This window comes from Parasteatoda tepidariorum, unplaced genomic scaffold, assembly GCF_043381705.1.
Source record: "Parasteatoda tepidariorum isolate YZ-2023 unplaced genomic scaffold, CAS_Ptep_4.0 HiC_scaffold_2913, whole genome shotgun sequence".
Lineage (NCBI taxonomy): Eukaryota > Metazoa > Arthropoda > Arachnida > Araneae > Theridiidae > Parasteatoda > Parasteatoda tepidariorum.
In genome coordinates this window covers 1-6925 of record NW_027261614.1, presented here as the reverse complement: position 1 = coordinate 6925, position 6925 = coordinate 1, and the positions used below count along the sequence as shown (strand labels likewise).

The window sequence follows — 6925 nt, the reverse complement described above, 5'->3', positions numbered from 1 at the left end:
AAGGTCAGCTCTTGCCGTTGTTCACTAAACAAAATGGCGCGACGAAGTTGTGCTAAGTTTTTCCACATAAAGTTAGAATGTTAATTAACTCGAAGTTAATTAAATACAGCACCATATCGCACATTGAATTTGCTGAAATATAATTCTTTCTTATATTTATTATTTGTTCATGTATTTTATTGTAACATGTGATATATTTTTGTTTTGTGAACCTGGCTACTTCAATGCATAATTAGTTTGTTTATGTTCTACATGCCTTCATGTCTGCATTTGTGTTAAGTAAAAAATATATAGTGAAAGAATTTTTGAGAAGGATTATAAAATATATTACTTAAGAGAATTGATACTTGACGGGGTAAGTTACCTCAAAATAGAATGGAAAGAGCCGTTGATAACTTGAACAAAGTTACGTTTTAACAACCAATCAGGCCCAATCAGGCCCACACTACGTCCCTTGCAGGTATCCCATTTCAATCTTACTGATGTGCCCTAATTTCCCTAAAAGTATGTTGCTACATTTACGTGATCCTCTGTTATATGTAACGTTTTTAATCTCGTATAACTCGACAAAAAATTGACTAAAAATATCTTCTTTTTAAAAAAAAAGTTGGATAGAGACACTGATTGCAGATTTGTAATCAGGATCCGAAAGTATCTAAGATCTGTTAAAAAATCTCATACTACGCTAAAAAGAAACAGTTCCCAAGAGTTATCAATACTCATATAATTAGATAAAAGAGAGTAATGACACATCCGTCCATATTCTTTTAAACATAATGCACACTACATTGGATGAAGCTAAGTGAAAAGTACTAAACGTGTATTAATTTTAAATTTTACCTTAATAAAAAAAATGAAATTATAGTTTTGTGAAATGTAGTACCACCTTTCCATTATAAGGAAGACCAGGCTTATAATATTCCAGGCCATCGAAAAATTCGAGTTCTAGGGGATGAGTTGTCCGTGAAAGATATTTTGTGTCTTCCTTAAATGTACCTAACAGAATAAAATAAAAAAAGAAAGTTAAATACAGGAAACGTAACATACCTTTAGACACGCTACTATATATATATATATATAGGTATATAGCCACACTACTATAAAATAGAATATTTCAAAATTTAATTCTTTTTTTCGAATTTGTTATAAGAAATCACTGATAAATTTCTAAACAAATAAATACGCGAACAAAGTTATAACAAATAATAAAAATGTAAAATGCATAATTGTGAATATTGTTCTAACAGTATGTTTTATAATTCATATGTTGTTAATTTACGTAGCACTAGAGCTGCACAATGGGCTATTGGCGACGGTCTGGGAACATCCCGGAGGATGATCCGAAGACATGCCATCACAATTTTGATCCTCTGCGGAGGGGATGGCACCCCCGCTTCGGTAGCCCGACGATCTGCGCGCGAAGTCGAGCACTTTACGGTAGAACAGTTTAACGAGGACCCATACCGCACACCCTCGGACCCTACGTAGACTGATCCAAGTGGTCACCCACCCGCACAATGACCGTAGTCAGTGATGCTTGACTTCGGTGATCTGCTGGAAACCGCGTCTTAACAATCAGTCCACTGCGGGACTATAATTCACATGAATTAGAGAAATGCACTGGTCCTGTATTGATACGTGAAAGTATAATATTTACGAAATTTAAATCACATTTTTCTCAAAAGGAAGTTTTTCGTACCAGCACTCAAGATTCATTTTGAAAATCATCCGAGCGTCCCAAAAATTAGAAAAAAATCAATTAGTAACATAGATGAGTTGAAAGAAACATACGGTTTGCTGCATGTTAATTAGATAACCAAATTCCAATTCACAGCCTTTAGGAATTTTTTAAAAAGTTTGTTAAAAGATGGAGCAGTTAACGGGGAAAAACTAATAACACGATGTTTTCAAAATAACCACTTTTTTTCAAAACAACGTTTGAGGTCAAAAATAACCTATATTTTAAGAATATTTTAGTATTTTAGTTAAATATTTTAGATGAATGGTCTCGCAAATAACAAAAAATACCGTTTTGTAGTTTTTCCAGACGAATACAGCGAATTTAACATTTCCGTCTCCTTTTGTTTCTCATTTATTGACTCAAATCGTCTGTTATTTGTATGTAATACTAATAAAATAAGTTTTGATTACTTAAATAATAAAACCCGATATTTGAAAATAAAAGCTTCTAACTTGAACCTTCCTTTATCGAATTGAGACTGCCTCAGGGCAATCTTCCATTTGGAAGGGGTATAGGTTCTGGACGTAAGACTTTCAGGATTTGATTTTTATCTTTTTCAATTCTTCTTCCATGCCGGCCAGGTGGCCGAGCGGTTAGCGTGCCTGACTGCGAAGCCAATGGCTGCGGGTTTGAATCCCACTCTGGGCATGGATGTTTCTCTCTCTTGTTATGTCCTCTGTTGTGTGTGATGTGTGAATGTGGCCCACCCTATAAGCAGGTTTGTGGCAGTGTGGCGTGGGTAATGTTGCTCACTTCCGTGACTTTGGTTCACAGGTGCCCACTAGGTAACGTAAAATGAGTAACAATTCCGGCATCTTCTAAGGCGAATAATAATGTTCAGTGCCTGCCATTTGGAAGAAAAAAAAGTCTTCTTCCACATCCTCAAATCTTTTTCTCTTTGGTGGACCAGGTGACCTAAAGTTATCAAGTTTTGAATCGAACGGTACTTAATGGTTATTGTAGAGACCATGTATTAGCGACTACTAACACGAACAGAGGTCCTAATAACGGATACGTAGAAATCACATATCTCATTCATTCGAAATCATTGTTAATGGTCGTGATAGCCTGATTGGTAGGACGTTGGGCTTGTGTTCGTGAAAACGCGAATTCGAATCCCATCGGAATCCCCCGTGTATTAAATGGTTACTGATGCCCGTTAATTCTTTCGGGATCACACAGTCCTTCAAGTTCCCATAACAAATCAATAACCCTGGGGTATTGAATTGGAGATTGATCGTTCTCTGGTTCAGGTCAAAGTGTTGATCTGTGAATGAATGAATGGAGTATGATTGGGTTCTCCCTGTGAAACGGGCTGTGACGTGTGTGTGGCTGAAGTCGTATTCTAGATCGCAGATGGTGCCACTGAAAAACAAGAAACACACCTTCTGTCTTAAAAATTCACTTGATTTCACGCCAAATTTGCTATACGCTTATGGTAAAATTTTGACGCCCGGTGGCTGAGTGGTAGCACTTTGCGCTCCCGTGCCAGGCTTCGATTCTCGGGTCGAGCAAGGTTGACTCAGCCTTTCATCCCTTCAATGGGTCGATAAATGAGTACCAAGCATGCTTTGGAACTAAACACTGGAGGTTTTCGCGTTCGGCTGAGCACCTAACCGGAACATATGCTCCTGCACCCCAGAGCCCAAGGTCAAGAAAACTGAGATGGGCACAGTAGGATTTGGCCCACTATGGGCTGTCGCGCCACTGAGTTTATTTCTGAGTTATGACAAAATTTTGCCATATGTTTATGGCAAAAGTGTATGGCCAAATGTTACTTTAGACAAAACCCCATAGGAATATCCTATGATATTTCTTATGGCTAACCTAAGGGAAGATTTCCGTAAGAGGTAATGTTAATCAATTAAATGTCTTTAAATTAATTAGAAATTGGGAGAGTAATATTAAAAAAACTTAAATGCAACAGAAACTACTTTAGTGACAACTGTCACATTTTGTAAATCTTCACCTGAACCATCTTCATCAATTTCGCCATCTTCGCCGAATGTTGCATATACATTTATATCAGAATAGTAGTACTTCCCGTCTGGTTCAATATCGGGAACTGATATATTGAAGTTGTAGCAACCACTTATCTGAAAAAAAAGAAGAATAAAACTTCTTTAGGTATTTTAAAAAAAAATTTGAATATGCAATTATTGTCAAAAATGAAAGTTATAATTTCGGAAAAAAGTCAATATGGTTCGTTTCTGTGATGATTGAGATCCATACATACGATTGGAGCTGTAAAAAGCTTTTGTGGCTCTGAGTAGATATACGGCCACAAAGACTTAAATGATATTTAAAATAAATCACTGTCTGTTTTATGCCATCCTTTTGCTCAGTAGCAAGCATTTCAATTCCATTCTCGCAAAGTGTTTTTATGCACGCAAAAATTTATAAGAATTTGAGTATTCGAAAAGTTTTTACGTTTAAAATTAAAGAAACTAATTTTTTTACGTAGTAATGGTTGCACTTTCATCGCCTCGAACATACATTTTTAGAATTTTTATCACTTGATTGTGGTAAATTTTAACTTGGCTGCGATTAATAACTTCGCATAGTTTAGCTTTATGAGCTTTGGCTGGGCATAGTTCCTTAAATGAATAGTCTAATCAGTTATCAACCTGTATTACTTACTCAAATAAAGTAAAGTCACTATACAATAATAATCGTAATAATAATAATAATAATATTAATATTAATAATAATAATATTAATAATAATTATAATTAAGAAATGCGATTATTTAAACTTCGGAAATTGTATCGGTATATGTCTATCTGTTTTGGATATGATTGTGTAGTCGATTGCTTATGTTCTTTTTTCACTTTTTTTCGTCCCTTAAAAAGGATCCATGAATAGTTTCATTTAATATTTGTCTTATTTTTTTATTTTTCGTTTATTGCATAAGTGTTAATTTTGGAAACATTTATAAAAAATGAATTTTTTTAGAAGGATGCTATTTTTGATACTTATTGAAAAGCAAATAACATTTAATAATTCAATATTGAAGTAAATTTCATACATGCTGAGAGATATTTATTTCTGGTCTTGGTTTCTTCGAATATCTTGAATTATAATAATAATTGTGCATTGAATACACTGTTACATTTAAGAGACCTTGCACTGGTTTGCCGTATGTATACCTGAAATTAAAGTATTTTTAGCTACATAGTATTACATGAAAAATAAACTGTATATTAATAACAAATATTATATATTATTAAACAACATTATTATGTGATTAAACTATACATTACTAATTATATAATGGACAAAATAAATAGTTTTGTTTTGATACTTTTGTGAAAACATGTAATTATTACTAATAAAATGCAATGCGGACATGATACTTCTTCTTTATAGACTCAGCAGCCATTCGTAGACCATGGTCCTCGTTAGAATCTTATTCTATTCTGCTCTTTTCTTTGCTAGCTTAATTTGGGCGTACCTCAAACTCGCTTAGAGTATCAGACACAGCTTATGATATTTTAATTCGTCGTGTATTTTTTTTAAAAGTTCTCTTATTTAAAATTGTACATGTTGTTTTTATATTAAAAAAAAATCCCACAAAGTGATCATTTTCCCCAATTGGTCAAATTTACCATTTTTTGTACCATATTACAAATTACAATAAATCAAAGTTAGTATTTGATCAACAAAGAAATAATAAATTTAAAAACCTTTTATGTTCATTATATATACTACAATATCATTGATTAATACGATAAATTAAATAGTAATTCCTCATCAAGATAAATCAACAGTTAGTCAGTGCCATTGATTATTTTTAATGAAGGATCTTTTAATAATTATTTAAACTCCTTGCAATTAAAATTGTTGTCTCAACGTCATAGTTTCTACAATCGTCACCTTGGTAACTATGTGAAAGGTGCAACTCTTTTTATTCACACCGCAGTTGAGGAGTATCTATAACTCATAACTGTATATTATTTTAATATTAAGTAAGCGGAGGTAATATTAAGTAGAAATTGACAGAAGTACTAAGTCACAATTTCGTAATAACATTACAAAACGATAACATGAAAGATTACTTTCCGCGTCTTTCTTCTATCTAAAGCACTGGTAACTACTAATAATCACTCAACTCCTAGGCAGAGTTAACTAGAGTGAAGTTGACTATTATTTGTGACTTATAGTAATCGAGACACTATGCCAGAGCTTGGTAATAGCATAGGTACTATAGTAGATAATTTTTTCTATGCTATTACCTGCATATTAAAATTGGAAGAATATCTATTTTTTAATATATGAAAAATGAAAACGAAAAATCATTTTTAAATCATTACGTGCATTAATGTAGTTTTTAACATTTGCCAGGATCCTGAGCCACCTTAGTCTTTTATTAATTAAGTGTTTCGGGACAAATATTGATTTATTGCAACATTTTTATTATTATATTGTGGAAAATAATCGTGCCTGCAATATTTATTTTAAAAACAAGTGGGGTCCATTATTGCTCTAACTTCGTAATACGTGTAAGTGGAAAAGCTTCGCTGTGCAATACTTAATGTAAGTTCTGTCTGCAAAGCTGTAAAAATGTACAAAAGTGATGCATAAAATAATTCTTAATACATAAAGATGGGGAGCAAATTTTTTGTTGCGTTTATACAAATGCTTGATTTTTTTCTAATTCAGATGCGAGGATTTCAAGTATGAAAGTTAGAAAGAAAGTTACAGGGGTTAGTTTTGACTTAAAAGCTACGGATCAGATTTTATTCTGAAAATCACATTTCTAGTCCATTTTTGCTGTGGAAATGTACAAGTTTAAAAATGTTATGTTTAACAGAGGTTCACGTGAGTGTTACAACAAATTTTTAGGGTGTCACGGCATTCACTATTATGACTTATAACACTATTATGACAGAAGCACTCTAAGAAACTGCTCAAAATAGGAAAGCGCCTTTTTAGAGGTGTATAACATCGTTTTCAGGCATGGGTTCCTATACAGTTGTAACCCAAATTATGTGTCCTAACTCCCCTAGAAGTTTGTTGCAACATTTGTATCGAAAAAATTTTAAAAAATAGACTGAAAGTGTCATTAAAAAACTGTAGCTTGGAGAAAGAAACTGATTGCATACCTCAAATCAACAATACTAGGAGCCTTCGCCCCCTACTCGCTGGCGCTCACGAACCCCCGGAACTGCTTTCGCAGTTCAT

General features: G+C 33.4%; 1 long non-coding RNA gene across 1 annotated transcript; it reads right to left on the bottom strand.

The window, feature by feature from the left end:
* Positions 1 to 883: 883 nt before the first annotated feature.
* LOC122273198 (uncharacterized) lies at positions 884 to 4890 on the bottom strand. Its single transcript, XR_011635979.1, has 3 exons — positions 4770 to 4890; positions 3711 to 3837; positions 884 to 996 (listed from the first exon to the last, which is right to left on the bottom strand). It is a non-coding gene; the product is annotated as an uncharacterized lncRNA (long non-coding RNA).
* Positions 4891 to 6925: the final 2035 nt, after the last annotated feature.